This window comes from Pseudophryne corroboree, chromosome 2 (genome assembly GCF_028390025.1).
Source record: "Pseudophryne corroboree isolate aPseCor3 chromosome 2, aPseCor3.hap2, whole genome shotgun sequence".
NCBI classification, from domain to species: domain Eukaryota; kingdom Metazoa; phylum Chordata; class Amphibia; order Anura; family Myobatrachidae; genus Pseudophryne; species Pseudophryne corroboree.
This window is the reverse complement of record NC_086445.1, coordinates 79585209-79600936: the sequence shown is the minus strand read 5'-3', so window position 1 is coordinate 79600936 and position 15728 is coordinate 79585209. Positions and strand designations below refer to the sequence as shown.

The 15728-nt window shown below is 44.8% G+C and overlaps 1 protein-coding gene across 2 annotated transcripts in view; it reads left to right on the top strand.

Annotated features, from left to right (window-relative positions):
• Window positions 1–15728, top strand: part of MRE11 (MRE11 homolog, double strand break repair nuclease) — a 605744-nt gene that overhangs the window by 208573 nt on the left and 381443 nt on the right. The gene's annotated exons all lie outside the window — the stretch shown is intronic.

The following is a 15728-nucleotide window of genomic DNA, read 5'->3' as shown; positions in this document are numbered from 1 at the left end:
TTGATGACACCTGACCCCTGGTTATCCATACTTGTCCTATGTTGTGTTGAACTGTAAGTGCTGCTTTCTTGTTTTGTTCATTTGTTTATGGCATATATAATGGGCGCTATGGATCCCTTGTGGCACCATATAAATAAAGGATAATAATAACCCTCGGGGTGAAGAGCGGGGTGGGGGTTGGCATTTAGTGCTTACCACACCCCACCCCTAGTGTCTAACCCGAACCACGATACTTACATTCAGGTCGGCGACTGTCGGTGTTCCGACGCCAGTGTTCTAAGTGCTGTTGAGATTCTGGCATAGGTCACATGACCACCGGGATGCCGAATGCTTCCCCCATTTCTTGTATAATGAAACCCAATTAACTGGTGTAACTTAAAATAAATTACCAGGTAAAAATACATGAAGGGTCGTCACTTGTTTTCAAATGTGTCTTAGATACGTAAAAGTGGAATGTAACGTAAATTGTTTAGGCGTTACGGTTGCCAACATGTTTACAGAGCGGGGAGACAAAGATTTTGAAGGCTCTAAGAACAAGGGCAAAATGAAACGACTCTTATAGGTTGTTCCACAAATGGGGAGCCTAACAGGAGAAGGCAGAGGGTCCAGATTCCAAATGGACCATGAGAAGACCTCTGGAGGTAGATCTTAAGTGATAAGTGTAATCTGCAGGGTTGAGAGGTCAGATCAGGTAAATGGGTAACTTGTCTAGACTGTATTTGAAAGACAGACAGGTAAAGTAAACTGTACTGTAGACTCCAGGGACAGCAAATCATAGTGCTGTGATTTGTAATTGCACAGTAAAGAGCGGTACACACGGGGAGATGTGTGCTGAGCGATCTAGCACAGACCGCTCAGCACACACCTCTCCCCCCGCGCAGCACTCAGCGCAATGTGTGCTGAGCGGAAGTGACGGGGGGGAGGGGGGGCTGGGTGCTCACTTCACACAGCGGTCAATCTAGAACCGCCGCTATCGCTATGGGGCATGCACACGGAGCGATGTATGCTTCTTTTCTAAGCAATCTAGTCAGATTGCTTAGAAATTAAGCAAAAATCGCTTCTTGTGTAAAGCAAATTGCAGATTGAGGTGTGAATTGTGCCAATCTTCAATCTTGCTACAGTTAATTGTGGATCTGTACCATAAATAACCACCCCACTTACAGCCTGTAATTGGCATCTTTTATGTGATAGGCTTTCTGGCCGGGTGGTCTTCAGTTTGCTGGCTGTTGGGATCCTGGCGCACAGTATACCGGCGCCGGAATCCCGACAATCTGCATACCGACACCTTTTTCCCCTCTTGGGGGTCCACGAACCCCCTGGAGGGAGAATAGATAGCGTGGCGCATGTAACTAGCCCGCAAGGGGCTCATTTGCGCTCGCCCAGCTGTTGGTATGCCGGCGGTCGGGATTCCGGCGCCGGTATGCTGGCCGCCGGGAGCCCGGCCGCCGGCATACCGTACTACACCCTTCTGGCCATAGGAGCTAGTCAGGAACTGTTTCTATAGAGCAAGCTCAGTTTGGAATGCAGGGGGAAATGTTCAAAGATTGGAGAGAAAGTGGAGAGAGAAAAACTACCAACCAATCAACTCCTGTTACTTTTCAAACAGTCCAAGGGGGCCCTTGGACTGCAACTCCTAATTCAAAACATAGTAAGAGATGCTATCATGCTTAGACTTGTAGTTCCACACAGAAAAAAAGAAAATGCAGATGCACACTATAGTACTAATCACTGCTAATCAGAATAATTATAATAAACTCTACAATCTAACATAGAGCACAACTGAGGTGTAACATAACTATTAGAAGCTGACTAGTTGGTACTTTCGCTCCAAGCTTTGAGAAGTTTCCCCCACTGCTTTGAAGTCAGGTTCTCTGTGTAGACAAAATGAAAGGTCTGGTTTAAGCCATGTACCCATACATTTATATTTGGATGGTAAATGTTGGCGTTCGTTATAATAAAAATATTTGGTGTAAAATCTTTTGCAAGTATCGCTATTGTCCCCTAATATACATGGAATTGGCTTTATTAATGTGTAAATACACTTTGATTTGCGTTATCCAAAGATCCGCCAGAAAGAAATCAGATTGAAGGACATTTTTCTGGCCCGTTCATTTGAGCTACGTGCATTCAGTAGAGCAGTGATTCGGAACCTTCGGCCCTTCAGCTGTTGTTGAACTACACATACCAGCATGCCTTGCTACAACTTTGCTGTTTGGCCATGCTAAAACTGTTGCAGGGCATTCTGGGGCGTGCAGTTCAACAACAGCTGGAGGGCCCGAAGATTCCCCATCCCTGGAGTATAGCTTTAACCAGATGCATCGCTGTAGAAACTGATTCAGGCCCAAATGTATTAAGCCTTAAAAAGTGATAAAGTGGAGAGTGATAAAGAGTGATAAAGGCCCAGATTTATCAAGCCTTAGAGACTGATAAATAGCACGGTGATAAAGTACCAACCAATCAGCTTCTAACTGCCATGATACAGGCGGTGTGTGAGAGATAACAGGAGCTGATATGTTAGTACTCTATCACCGTGCAATGTATCACTCTCCAAGGCTTGATAAATGTTGTCCATAGTACCAGTCAATCAGCTTCCTAACTGCCATGTTACAGGATGTGTTTGAAAAATGACAGTTAGGAGCTGATTTGTTGGTAACTTTATCTCTCTTTATCACTCTCCATTTTATCACTTTTTAAAGTTTAGTTCATTAGGGCCAAAATTACAGACTGAGCGTAAATGATTTATAACTACAATCAGTAATGGCCTCACCATAGAACCCTGGGAAGTACCTCACAGTTAGCAGCTAGGTGACTACGGCGGGAAGCAGAGAGTCACACACATTGGGAGTTTCCTGTATCTCAGCAGCATACAATATAATGTGTTCCACAGCTTCTGCACAATGTAGGAATAACTGTCTTCCGACCCTGTTACATCTGACACTGAATTTCATTCCCAGGGCTTATTAAGGTTGTTACCGTGTAAGGGCTTGGCCAAAAGCCATCTTGATGGGATACGGTCATTAGGTCGACAGTCTGTCAAAGTCAGAAAAATGTCTCAATGCACGTTGCCATATTTGCACCGCACACTGGTCTGCGCTGCGCGTGCGTGCGCTCTCCCGTGGATGCGCATACCCGCAATAACGTGCACTCGCAGGCGCGGTATGCGTATTTACGGTAGAGTTTATGTAGTCGTAGCGTGCGACTCATTCGTTACAAATGTTCACAATTAATGTAGTTTATAGATCATGGTCCCTTCGATGGATTCTGAAAGTTTGGTTAAAATACAATGTCCCAGAGCTGAGGAATCCCTCTTTATATCGTACGAAGGGTCTAACAGGAATCATACAGCAGTGTTTGGTACCCATCGGAAGAGTATTTAATTAGCAATATTCCGGTGTTGGTTTGGAGCGTATTAATCGCTCGTGCGAATAGTTATGGACATAAGAAGTTTATGTCCATTTCTATTATTTACACATACTCAGGTATGCGGCGGGAAACCCAGTTTCCCACCCACCTGAGCTGTTGGAAATCGTCACAGCCCACCTGTATGAATCACCCTATGACCTTTTGTTATGATACAGGGCCGAATTCCTTCGGCCAATGGACAATGGGATTGTAGGACCAGGAGATTGCATTGTGTGTGGGGCATAAATAGGCAGGCCGACCACATCCAGCTCACTCTCTCATCAACGGTTATCTGCTGATAGCCGGGAGCTGGATATCGAGGCGCAGGCGATCATACCCTTTGTGCGTAAGTTTCTCTCCGTTATCATTGTCTTTCTGTGAGCCAATTTCTCTCATCTCATCTCTCTCTCTCTCTCTCTCTCTCTCTGGTCTGTTCTCTCATATCTCCCCTAGACTAGGCTAGTATTGTATTGTATTAGATAGTATTGTATTGTATTGCATTTAGGTCAGTGTAGTATTGTCTTTTTGTATTTATTGTTTAGTTCTGTGGTTAGGAAGTCTCTGTTATATTGTAGTGTATCATTTGTACTGTTATCCCCTTTTACAAGTATATTAGATATAATACAGTTAATAGGCCTTGGAACCTAAACCAGTATCTGTGTATTTTCTATAGTGTTAAGTGTTCACTTGAGCGTCGGTGACGCTCAAGCAGCTTTGTAGTTAGTCAGGTTACACAAGGTTGCACTTACACCCTGTACTCACATTAAGGTATTCAGTGTATTTCATTGGTATAAGGTTTTATCATAAAGGTATAGTGTTGTAAGCGTCTGCATCGCTGGTGACCTCCTCGTGGTCTCGAGCGTATGCTACGCTACAGCGAATCATTCCCCTAGACATAACCAATAACGTGTCCTGTGATCACTGGGCCGTGAGCGAACGTGACGCTTGAGCGTCTCGCCTACGGCTGAGCGATCGCTACGCAGATAGCGTACCATTACGGTACTTCTTAAGTAAACAGCGTACAGTGTTCTTAGCTTCATAAAGGGTTGTTTATACGACAAAGGAATTTAGTATTGTCAATTGGGGGCCGTCCAGTCCTTCACATATCTGCACTAGGTAGATCAGCAGACATTATCCCCCAGCAAAAGGGCGGGAGGTTGTCTCGCAGTGCTGATGGGATAAGCGTCTGCTTCGCTTAGATAAAGAGTGCTGAAGGAATCCGGAGACCAGGAGGTAAGAACAAAACGCTTGTGTCTTTTAAAACTGTATTTTTCTTCTGTCTTGCGTATATACGCACGTATACATATATATCTGCATTTCTTTTCCATCCGTGTATTTCATTTTTTTCGTATATCACTATCCTGTTTGCCAGTTTTATAGTTGATAAATGTGCTGAGAGAGATTTGTCGCTATTTCAATAATTTAAGTAGAAGCAACATAGTTAAAATATAGACAAACACACAGCTTTGCCAAGAGACAAGGTCAGTGTGGTGCGCGGTAAATGATCAAGGATCATCTACATTGATAAACGTATAAATCGTGTTACGGTGGATCTTTGCTGTGCGTACACGTGTCTCTAACAAAAGACTGAGACTTGCGTACGCAACCCAAAGGCCGACGCACGCAGCGCAACGGAGCGTCCGTGTACGCTCATGTAACAAATCACAAATGTTATAATTAAAAGGCGATAAATAGCGCAAAGCAATAAGTAGCGCAACGCGGTAAATAACGCAAAGCGATAAATAGCACAAATTGATTTCAGCTTTCCAAAACTTAGTTTAAATACCTTACTTTACTGTAATACCTCTGGGGAGAGCTATCAGACTACGGGAAATGATTTTTCTGATCAGAAAACTATAAGAATGATATTGGGTTGAAAACGGTATGAGTGTATTGAATCCCGCTTTGTGGACTTTGTGATCTATGTGATAATCCCGCTTTGTGAACTTTGTGATCTATGTGGAACGTGATGAGCACGATCTGAGTGAAAACGTGCAACAGAGTGTGATAAAGTTTTCGTTGTATTACGCTCTGGCTGTTTTGGAGCACAGTAGGGAGACTCCAATGATCCTACCATTTATGGGCAACAAGTGTCTATAAGTGGTACGATTGGACCGCACGGTTGTATGTGTGACCAATAACGCAACGTGATATGAGGTCGTATATCCATGCGTAAATCTTGCCCTCATACGTGTTGTAGGGAGCACATGCAAGCGTGATTTGTGTAAAGAAAAAGGAAGGGAATTTTCTCAGGAAAATCTCTAAAAATAGGGCCTGCAACGGCTACACGTGTCTGCTAGAAGGCGGAACGGAGATACCCGGAGCAGAAGAAGTTCAGTGGAAGAGCTTTAAGGATTTCCAACGAAGTTCTGTGTTTGGTGCATTTTAGGAAGTTTTTTTTCTGTGTTAAAAAGGTCCACAATGGCAGCCAAGTGCACAACACAGAGACGGTCGGAGGTCAGGATTCAGACTCCAGAGGCTTGCAGACCCCGAGGGTCTGCTCGGTTAGTAATGTGGGGGAAATATGGTCCCCACTCTGAGACCTTTTGTGATGAATGGACACGAATGACTGCGGGGGATAAGGTACCATTTCCCGGGATAGGTAGTTTTGACTTAGAGGTGTTGCATAATTTAAGGCGGAGGATCTGTCTCATAAAATACTTGAAACTACGGGTTAAACATGATGATTGTTTGCAGTTATGGCTACAGGAAAGTGAAATACAGAGAAATGTAACTTACATACCTAACTTTCATCTTGAGAGGAGAAACGTGGCAGCAGGGAGAATTATGATTGCGGAGAAAAGCACAGGGGTGAACAATATAAACGCTCTTAGCAACTGTAGTATAGATGATAAGAATAAGTGTAATAAATGTAACAAAGATAATTGTAATACTGTTGAATGTACAACTATTAACCCATGCAAGTCGCACCCCATGTTAAACTTTCCTCAGGAACACCAACCAGAAAGTGAACCCAGAACGATGTCGGCACCTCTTCCAGAAGCCATCACACAAGACGTCCAGGTGGACGCGACCCAGTCAGTAAAAACTGTAATCAAACCCCCTAATGGAGGGTCAGGTGAGGTCGTGTCCACAGGTATGTATGGTATTATACATCACGCACAAACAAATGTACCTTATATCCTAGAATCAATTCAGAATGACATTACTGGACTTAATCCTGTTAGGATAATTGCAGTACCAAATGGGGAAACTGACTCTTCAGGAATCACTCCTGTCAGGAACATCGCCATGTACTGCCCTTTTTCCCGAACAGAATTAAGAGCAATTCTGTCTGAATTTCCTGATCCTAGGAAAGACTTAGTTGCTTGTCAAAGATACATTAGAGTGCTAGGACATACTGCAGAGCCAAGTAACAAAGATTGGAGGACAGTTTTGAGGGCATGTTTACCCCCCGATGTTGATTCATTGAAATTTATCACTGATTGTAAGCTAGATGAGGAAGTGCCACTAACAAACAAGTATAACCAAGATAATGTAAAAAGAATCAACCTACAGTTGAAAGAATATTTTCCTACAGTAACAAAGTGGAATAAAATCTATACAATAAGACAAAAAGAAGGTGAATCCGCAGAAGAGTATTTTCACCGGGCTCTGCAGGATATGGCTAGGTACACTGGTATAGATGACATTGAAACTAATGTACACCACAGAGAGGTAGCTGTGTCCGTATTAGCGAACAACTTAAAAGATACACTAAAAATTAGGGTACAAACTTCAATACCTCATTGGAGAGGTATCTCGGTGGCGGCATTAAGAGAGTCCGCTATCGAGCATGACCGAAATATCCAAAGAACCAGGGAAGCGCAGGGAGAGCGGTTGATGACACTGAACATCCAAGCACTAGAGGATGCATCAAGTCGACCGGAACCCCAGGCCCCTAGCACATGGAGAAAGCCAAGGATTTGTTACCATTGTAGAAGAGAAGGGCATTATGCCAACAACTGTAATAACCCACATAAAGTTAGACCCCCTAGACCAAGAAATGAGCAAAATTACAATACACACCATTATAATCAAGGATCACATAGGCAGGAAAGGTGATTATTAGGAATGGAGGCAAGCCTGAAGTAACGGTTAATGAAGTGGGAGGTCATTCACTAAAGACACAGGAATGACCAGGTGAAAAGTTGTAAATGTATTTGTGAAAAATGTTTTTCTCTCCCTCTCTCTATCCCCATCTCTGACGATTATTGGTAAGAATTCAAACATTGCATATTCGCTTGGTCCTTGCAGAAGTCTACCAAACCCCAGCATGACCTATCCACCACAATGTATTCTGGCCAGATACAGACAGTGGAATAATGCAAGTGCTGGTGGGGAGGGACTGCTCAAGGAAACCATTAGACACGTAGATACGACAGCCAAATAGTCTGACAATGTTTTCTTAATGTTGACAATGTTTAAAAATGCTTTGTTTCTCTTCTCTTATTGATGGTTATTGTCGAGTTATGTAATGTATATATGCACATGAATTGTTCTCTATCTCTTTTGTTTTTATTTTCTCTCTCTTCTCACTCATGTTTCCATGATTTAAAGATGGTATGTCACCCCTCAGTTGGACCAATGGTAATGCCAGATTTTTGCTCCTTACAGAAAGATCGTCGGTTAGGAAGGAATATTGCATCACCAGAATGATCGTTTTTGAAGACTGAGAGACAACACCTTTGAGAGGACAGCAGAACAAGAAGAACAACAAGACGAGAGAACTTATTATCGTAACGAGTTCTCTCCCCCTCAAACTGATTTTCTTATACCCCATTTACAAATTTCTTCTTTTCTCCTCCTGTAAGATGGACTTGCCCCAAGAGACTGTGATACGGATTTTTCCCGTTAACCATGATGTTGACCAGAGCAGTCTGTTTCGGTGAGAGTACCAGTGAGGTCGAGAAAGGATCCAGAAAGGTCCTGATGACTGAGACGGAGGTGTAAATTTCCAATAGCAACCCAATCACCAAGCAAAGGCGAGTACCGGGCACGATCTAACAACCATGTTATTTGTAAACAACTGTGAAGGAATGTTAGTTCAAAAAGAAAGTTGTATCTGTAGGCTCTGTAACAAAGTAATGCCAATCCAGTTTTAATATCCATATGGACCGGCATCCATTGAGTGACTATCACTCCTTAGTGGGTAACGTGTTAAACCAAACAGATTGTTGGGTATGCTCTCAAGTACCTCAGGGTCACAGCAAATCAGGGCTAGTACCATTTCCTTTAACGTTAGGGGAGGTACTTGAGCTAAGTGGTGGGAGACCGGTGGACCGGAGGTTTAATATCTCCAGCCCTCCTAGTTTGAAGCTCCACCAATACCATGTGGATAGGTCCCTCTTATGTTTTAACATCTCCAATCCCAGAAAACCGGGAAATTGGGAAGTGTCATGGAGCAACCTTACCATGACCTTTTCACACAGAGCAGATAGAATGCCGACAGATACAGAGCTCGTACGCCACATAGCCAGTAGAGGAAAATCTTTCCGGTATCGATATACCTTAGGAAATAGGATTACTAGAGTTGGAGAGGTATCACCAGGATACTGTGCACATATCGTACAAACCGATACGTGCATTAAAGCAGATGGAAGAATTAGGGTCAGGAGATTTCACCTGGAAGGTTTGTAACATGGTCATGTCCTTCTCCGTCCCTTATGTTCTCCCCGATGATGCATATTTCATATGCGGGAGAAAGGCGTACAAATGGCTTGCCCCAAACTCTGAAGGATTGTGTTATATTGGAAAAGTATTGCCTGAAGTGATGACTGTTACACATGACAAAATGAAGGACATACACCGTGGTGCCCAAGCTCCTTATACTCACACTCATTACGAGCACCGAGTTAAAAGACAACTGTCAGAAAGGTTAGAGCATCCGGCCTCTGATCTTATCCATGAATCCACCGGGATTCAGGTTCTGGTAGCGTTAGATTTCACTCGTACCGCTCGAGGTGTGATGAATTATAGATACATTTCCGCACTCGCCAATTTGTTAGATAATATCACTGAAATGTATGATGACACGTTTAGATACACTGGAAGAGAACTTCAAGCTTATAAAACAGAACTAGTTCAGCATAGGATGGTTCTTAATTATCTTACAGCAGTAACAGGCGGATATTGTGTTACATTGGCAACACAGTACGGCATAAAGTGTTGCACGTATATCACAAATAGCACCGAGGATCCGGTAGAGGTCATAGACCAAAAGATGGATGATATTCTCCAATTGAAGTGGGAATTTCGTCGAAAACACAATCTCACCCTTGCTGCTGTAGGTAATGAGCTGACTGGTTGGGTGTCATGGTTGAACCCGCGAAATTGGTTCTCCGGTTTAGGAGACTGGGCTCAAGGAGTCATAATGGATGTTGGAAAGTTTCTACTATGTATCTTGGGTGTCGTTATATCGATTGGATTGATATTTAGATACGGGCAGGCTTTAATGAGGTGCAAACAAAGTACAAAAGTGATGAGCTTGAGGAGTGAGGAAACTGTAATTAACCTGGATTTGATTTATGACCCAATGATAGAAACCAGGATGTGATGAAAATACGATTATACGGTCCGTTTCTTTCACCTGTTTTTCTGCTTTTCTCCAAGATACAAAGACCCCCTTGGACGAGGAAGCTGACGAGACGAGATGTATACAGACAACGGATTGACCAAAGAAGAAGATTTGACAACTTTAAATATGGACACTTGATGAACTTTGCCATGGATCCCCAGTTTCCCTAGTATTTTTAAACTCACGCTAGCCCAACATTTTTGTAAATCTGATGGCACTGACAAAGCTTGTTGCTCATGCCTAAGGAGCAATACAGCGCAAAGAAGACGACTCTCAACAGATACCGAACACAACTTCGACGACAGATGTACATTTCCCTGACATAGAATATCATTGCATTTTTCGTAAGTGTTCTTTATCTTCATCTCTACAACCCTCAGGTAACGACACACATAGTCGATAGGGAATACAGGCACAGATATCAGCAACCACATACCTCCCCCATTCATGTATCATCAACTAAAATGTGCATCCCCATTTTGTTACAACCACAGCCGAAATGAGCTCGGTAGAGTTTGACAGCCCATCCACAGACCTGTACCACAGGATAAGAAGGAATTCAAATGTATACTTCGCAATACCTCGAAGCTTGATTTACAACACGTACGGCACGATGATACATGACCCCCCAAACATGGATTCATACACACATGCTTCTGCTATCTCACTAGGTCATACCCTCTTCACACCTTCTCCTCTCTCCTCCCCTACCCAACCATGGAAATCAATTAACCCCTGACTTACATTTTTCTCCTTAAATGTTTTGTGGCAGTTATTATTGACTGCCAAAGGGTGGACTGTCAAAGTCAGAAAAATGTCTCAATGCACGTTGCCATATTTGCACCGCACACTGGTCCGCGCTGCGCGTGCGTGCGCTCTCCCGTGGATGCGCATACCCGCAATAACGTGCACTCGCAGGCGCGGTATGCGTATTTACGGTAGAGTTTATGTAGTCGTAGCGTGCGACTCATTCGTTACAAATGTTCACAATTAATGTAGTTTATAGATCATGGTCCCTTCGATGGATTCTGAAAGTTTGGTTAAAATACAATGTCCCAGAGCTGAGGAATCCCTCTTTATATCGTACGAAGGGTCTAACAGGAATCATACAGCAGTGTTTGGTACCCATCGGAAGAGTATTTAATTAGCAATATTCCGGTGTTGGTTTGGAGCGTATTAATCGCTCGTGCGAATAGTTATGGACATAAGAAGTTTATGTCCATTTCTATTATTTACACATACTCAGGTATGCGGCGGGAAACCCAGTTTCCCACCCACCTGAGCTGTTGGAAATCGTCACAGCCCACCTGTATGAATCACCCTATGACCTTTTGTTATGATACAGGGCCGAATTCCTTCGGCCAATGGACAATGGGATTGTAGGACCAGGAGATTGCATTGTGTGTGGGGCATAAATAGGCAGGCCGACCACATCCAGCTCACTCTCTCATCAACGGTTATCTGCTGATAGCCGGGAGCTGGATATCGAGGCGCAGGCGATCATACCCTTTGTGCGTAAGTTTCTCTCCGTAATCATTGTCTTTCTGTGAGCCAATTTCTCTCATCTCATCTCTCTCTCTCTCTCTCTCTCTCTCTCTCTCTCTCTCTCTCTCTCTCTGGTCTGTTCTCTCATATCTCCCCTAGACTAGGCTAGTATTGTATTGTATTAGATAGTATTGTATTGTATTGCATTTAGGTCAGTGTAGTATTGTCTTTTTGTATTTATTGTTTAGTTCTGTGGTTAGGAAGTCTCTGTTATATTGTAGTGTATCATTTGTACTGTTATCCCCTTTTACAAGTATATTAGATATAATACAGTTAATAGGCCTTGGAACCTAAACCAGTATCTGTGTATTTTCTATAGTGTTAAGTGTTCACTTGAGCGTCGGTGACGCTCAAGCAGCTTTGTAGTTAGTCAGGTTACACAAGGTTGCACTTACACCCTGTACTCACATTAAGGTATTCAGTGTATTTCATTGGTATAAGGTTTTATCATAAAGGTATAGTGTTGTAAGCGTCTGCATCGCTGGTGACCTCCTCGTGGTCTCGAGCGTATGCTACGCTACAGCGAATCATTCCCCTAGACATAACCAATAACGTGTCCTGTGATCACTGGGCCGTGAGCGAACGTGACGCTTGAGCGTCTCGCCTACGGCTGAGCGATCGCTACGCAGATAGCGTACCATTACGGTACTTCTTAAGTAAACAGCGTACAGTGTTCTTAGCTTCATAAAGGGTTGTTTATACGACAAAGGAATTTAGTATTGTCAAGTCATTAGGTCGACCACTATTGGTCGACATGCATTAGGTCGTCATGGTCACTAGGTCGACATGGAAAAGAGTTGACATGCGTTTTCCACTTTTTTTTTACTTTTTCATACTTGGATCCACGTGGACTACAATTGGGAATAGTAACGAGTGAAGCGAGCCATGCGAGGGGACGCGGTGCACTAATTGGGGTTCCCCGTCACTTTACGATGAAAACGACACCAAAAAAAGTTTAAAAAACCTCATGTCGACCTTTTTACATGTCAACATATTGACTGTTGACCTATTTCAGGTGTCGACCTAGTCACTGTCAACCAATAGTGGTCGACCTAATGCATGTCGACCCTATGACCCAATAACTATCCTGATAATGGTTCTTTTGTAGAAGATGCTGACTGGGAAACGGACACATTTTCCATGTGTGCCGATTGTATAGACAGTAAGGAGATCAGTCTGTAGTGTGTAATGAAGCTTTTGTCATTGACATTGAGGCTCGGACTGACACTAGCCATAGTTATTGCCTTATCACCTTGACAGTATGATCATAGAGGTTAGTAAAGATCCAGTAGGTCTGGCAATCTCGGGGGCAATGAGGCTTATTAACATTGGCTATAACTGGACATTGGTCTATACGAAATCGCGCTGGACGGGATCCCGGCGTTCGAAATACCGACACCGGAATCCCGACCGGCACAATCTAAACAGGGGGGCGAGCGCAACGCAGCCCCTAGCGGGCTCGCTGCGCTGCAGGCACGGTGCCTCGCTATGCTCGGCACACTAATTTATTCTCCCTCTGTGGGTGTCATGGACACCCACAGAGGGAGAATATGTCGGGATTGTGCCGGTTGGGATTCTGGTGTCGGTATTTCAACCGCCGAGATTCCCTCCTGCCTGATCTTGACCGCAACCCAACTGGACATTGGTCAGTTTTAGGAATGTCATCTTGTGCGCAGCCTGCTCTTCACATAATGGAAGACATGAGAATATAATTTCTCTAACGTCCTAGTGGATGCTGGGGACTCCGTAAGGACCATGGGGAATAGACGGGCTCCGCAGGAGACTGGGCGCTCTAAGAAAGATTTAGTACTACTGGTGTGCACTGGCTCCTCCCTCTATGCCCCTCCTCCAGACCTCAGTTAGAATCTGTGCCCGGAAGGAGCTGGGTGCATTTTAGTGAGCTCTCCTGAGCTTGCTATTAAGAAAGTATTTTAGTTAGGTTTTTTATTTTCAGAGAGCTTCTGCTGGCAACAGACTCTCTGCTACGTGGGACTGAGGGGAGAGAAGCAAACCTACTAACTGCGGCTAGGTTGCGCTTCTTAGGCTACTGGACACCATTAGCTCCAGAGGGATCGAACACAGGAACTTAACCTTGGTCGTCCGTTCCCGGAGCCGCGCCACCGTCCCCCTCGCAAAGCCAGAAGTCAGAAGCCGGCGGGTGAAGCAAGAAGACGTCAAAATCGGCGGCAGAAGACTCCTGTCTTCATATGAGGTAGCGCACAGCACTGCAGCTGTGCGCCATTCCTCCCACACTAACCCACACACTCCGGTCACTGTAGGGTGCAGGCGCAGGGGGGGGGCGCCCTGGGCAGCAATTAAGTACCTCCTGGCAAAAAGCAGCATATATACAGCTTGGCACTGTAATATGCATGAGCCCCCGCCATTATTTTTACACAATCGCGGGACAGAAGCCCGCCACTGAGCGGGCGGAGCTTCTTCCTCAGCACTCACCAGCGCCATTTTCTCTCCACAGCTCCGCTGAGAGGAAGCTCCCCAGGCTCTCCCCTGCAGACTCACGGTAGAAAGAGGGTAAAAAGAGAGGGGGGGCACATAAATTTAGCGCATTAATCATATATACAGCAGCTACTGGGTAAACACTAAGTTACTGTGTGATTCCTGGGTGATATAGCGCTGGGGTGTGTGCTGGCATACTCTCTCTCTGTCTCTCCAAAAGGCCTTGTGGGGGTCCTGTTCTCATATAGAGCATCCCCTGTGTGTGTGGTGTGTCGGTACGCTTGTGTCGACATGTTTGATGAGGAGGGCTATGTGAAGGCAGAGCAGGTGCAGATGAATGAGGTGTCTCCGCCGACGGTGCCGACACCTGATTGGATGGATATGTGGAAGGTGTTAAATGATAATGTAAACTCCTTGCATAAAAGGTTGGATAAAGCAGAAACCTTGGGACAGTCGGGGTCTCAGCCCATGCCTGATCCTACAGCGCAGAGGCCGTCAGGGTCTCAGAAGCGCCCACTATCCCAAATTGTTGACACAGATATCGACACGGATTCTGACTCCAGTGTCGATGGCGATGATGCAAAATTGCAGCCTAAAATGGCTAAAGCCATCCGCTACATGATTATAGCAATGAAGGATGTATTGCACATATCAGAGGTAAACCCTGTCCCTGACAAGAGGGTTTATATGTTTGGGGAGAAAAAGCAAGAGGTGACTTTTCCCCCTTCACATGAGTTTTAAATGAGTTGTGTGAAAAAGCGTGGGATTCTCCTGATAGGAAAGTGCTGATTTCCAAAAGGTTACTTATGGCGTACCCCTTCCCGCCAGCGGACAGGATGCGCTGGGAATCCTCCCCTAGGGTAGACAAAGCTCTGACACGCTTATCTAAGAAGGTGGCCCTGCCGTCACAGGATACGGCCTCCCTAAAGGATCCTGCGGATAAGAAGCAGGAAAGTATCCTGAAGTCTGTTTATACACATTCAGGTACTCTACTGAGGCCGGCAATTGCGTCGGCCTGGATGTGTAGTGCTGTAGCAGCATGGACAGATAATCTGTCTGAGGAACTAGATACCTTGGACAGGGATACTATTTTACTGACCCTGGGGCATATAAAAGACGCTGTCCTATATATGAGGGATGCCCAGAGGGACATTTGCCTACTGGGCTCTAGAATAAATGCAATGTCAATTTCTGCCAGAAGGGTCCTGTGGACTCGGCAATGGACAGGTGATGCCGACTCTAAAAAACACATGGAGGTTTTACCTTATAAGGGTGAGGAATTGTTTGGGGACGGTCTCTCGGACCTAGTTTCCACAGCTACGGCTGGGAAGTCAAATTTTTTGCCATATATTCCCTGACAGCCTAAGAAAGCACTGTATTACCAAATGCAGTCCTTTCGTTCACAAAAAAGCAAGAAATTCAGAGGTGCATCCTTTCTTGCCAGAGGCAGGGGTAGAGGAAAGAAGCTGCACCATACAGCTGGTTCCCAAGAACAGAAGTCCTCCCGGCTTCCGCTAAATCCACCGCATGACGCTGGGGCTCCACAGGTGGAGCCAGGAGCGGTAGGGGCGCGTCTCCGAAATTTAAGCCACCAGTGGGTTCGCTCACAGGTGGGTCCCTGGGCTATACAGATTGTGTCTCAGGGATACAAGCTGGAATTCGAAGTGATGCCCCCTCACCGTTACCTCAAATCGGCCCTGCCAGCTTCCCCCATGTAAAGGGAGGTAGTGTTAGCGGCAATTCAAAAGTT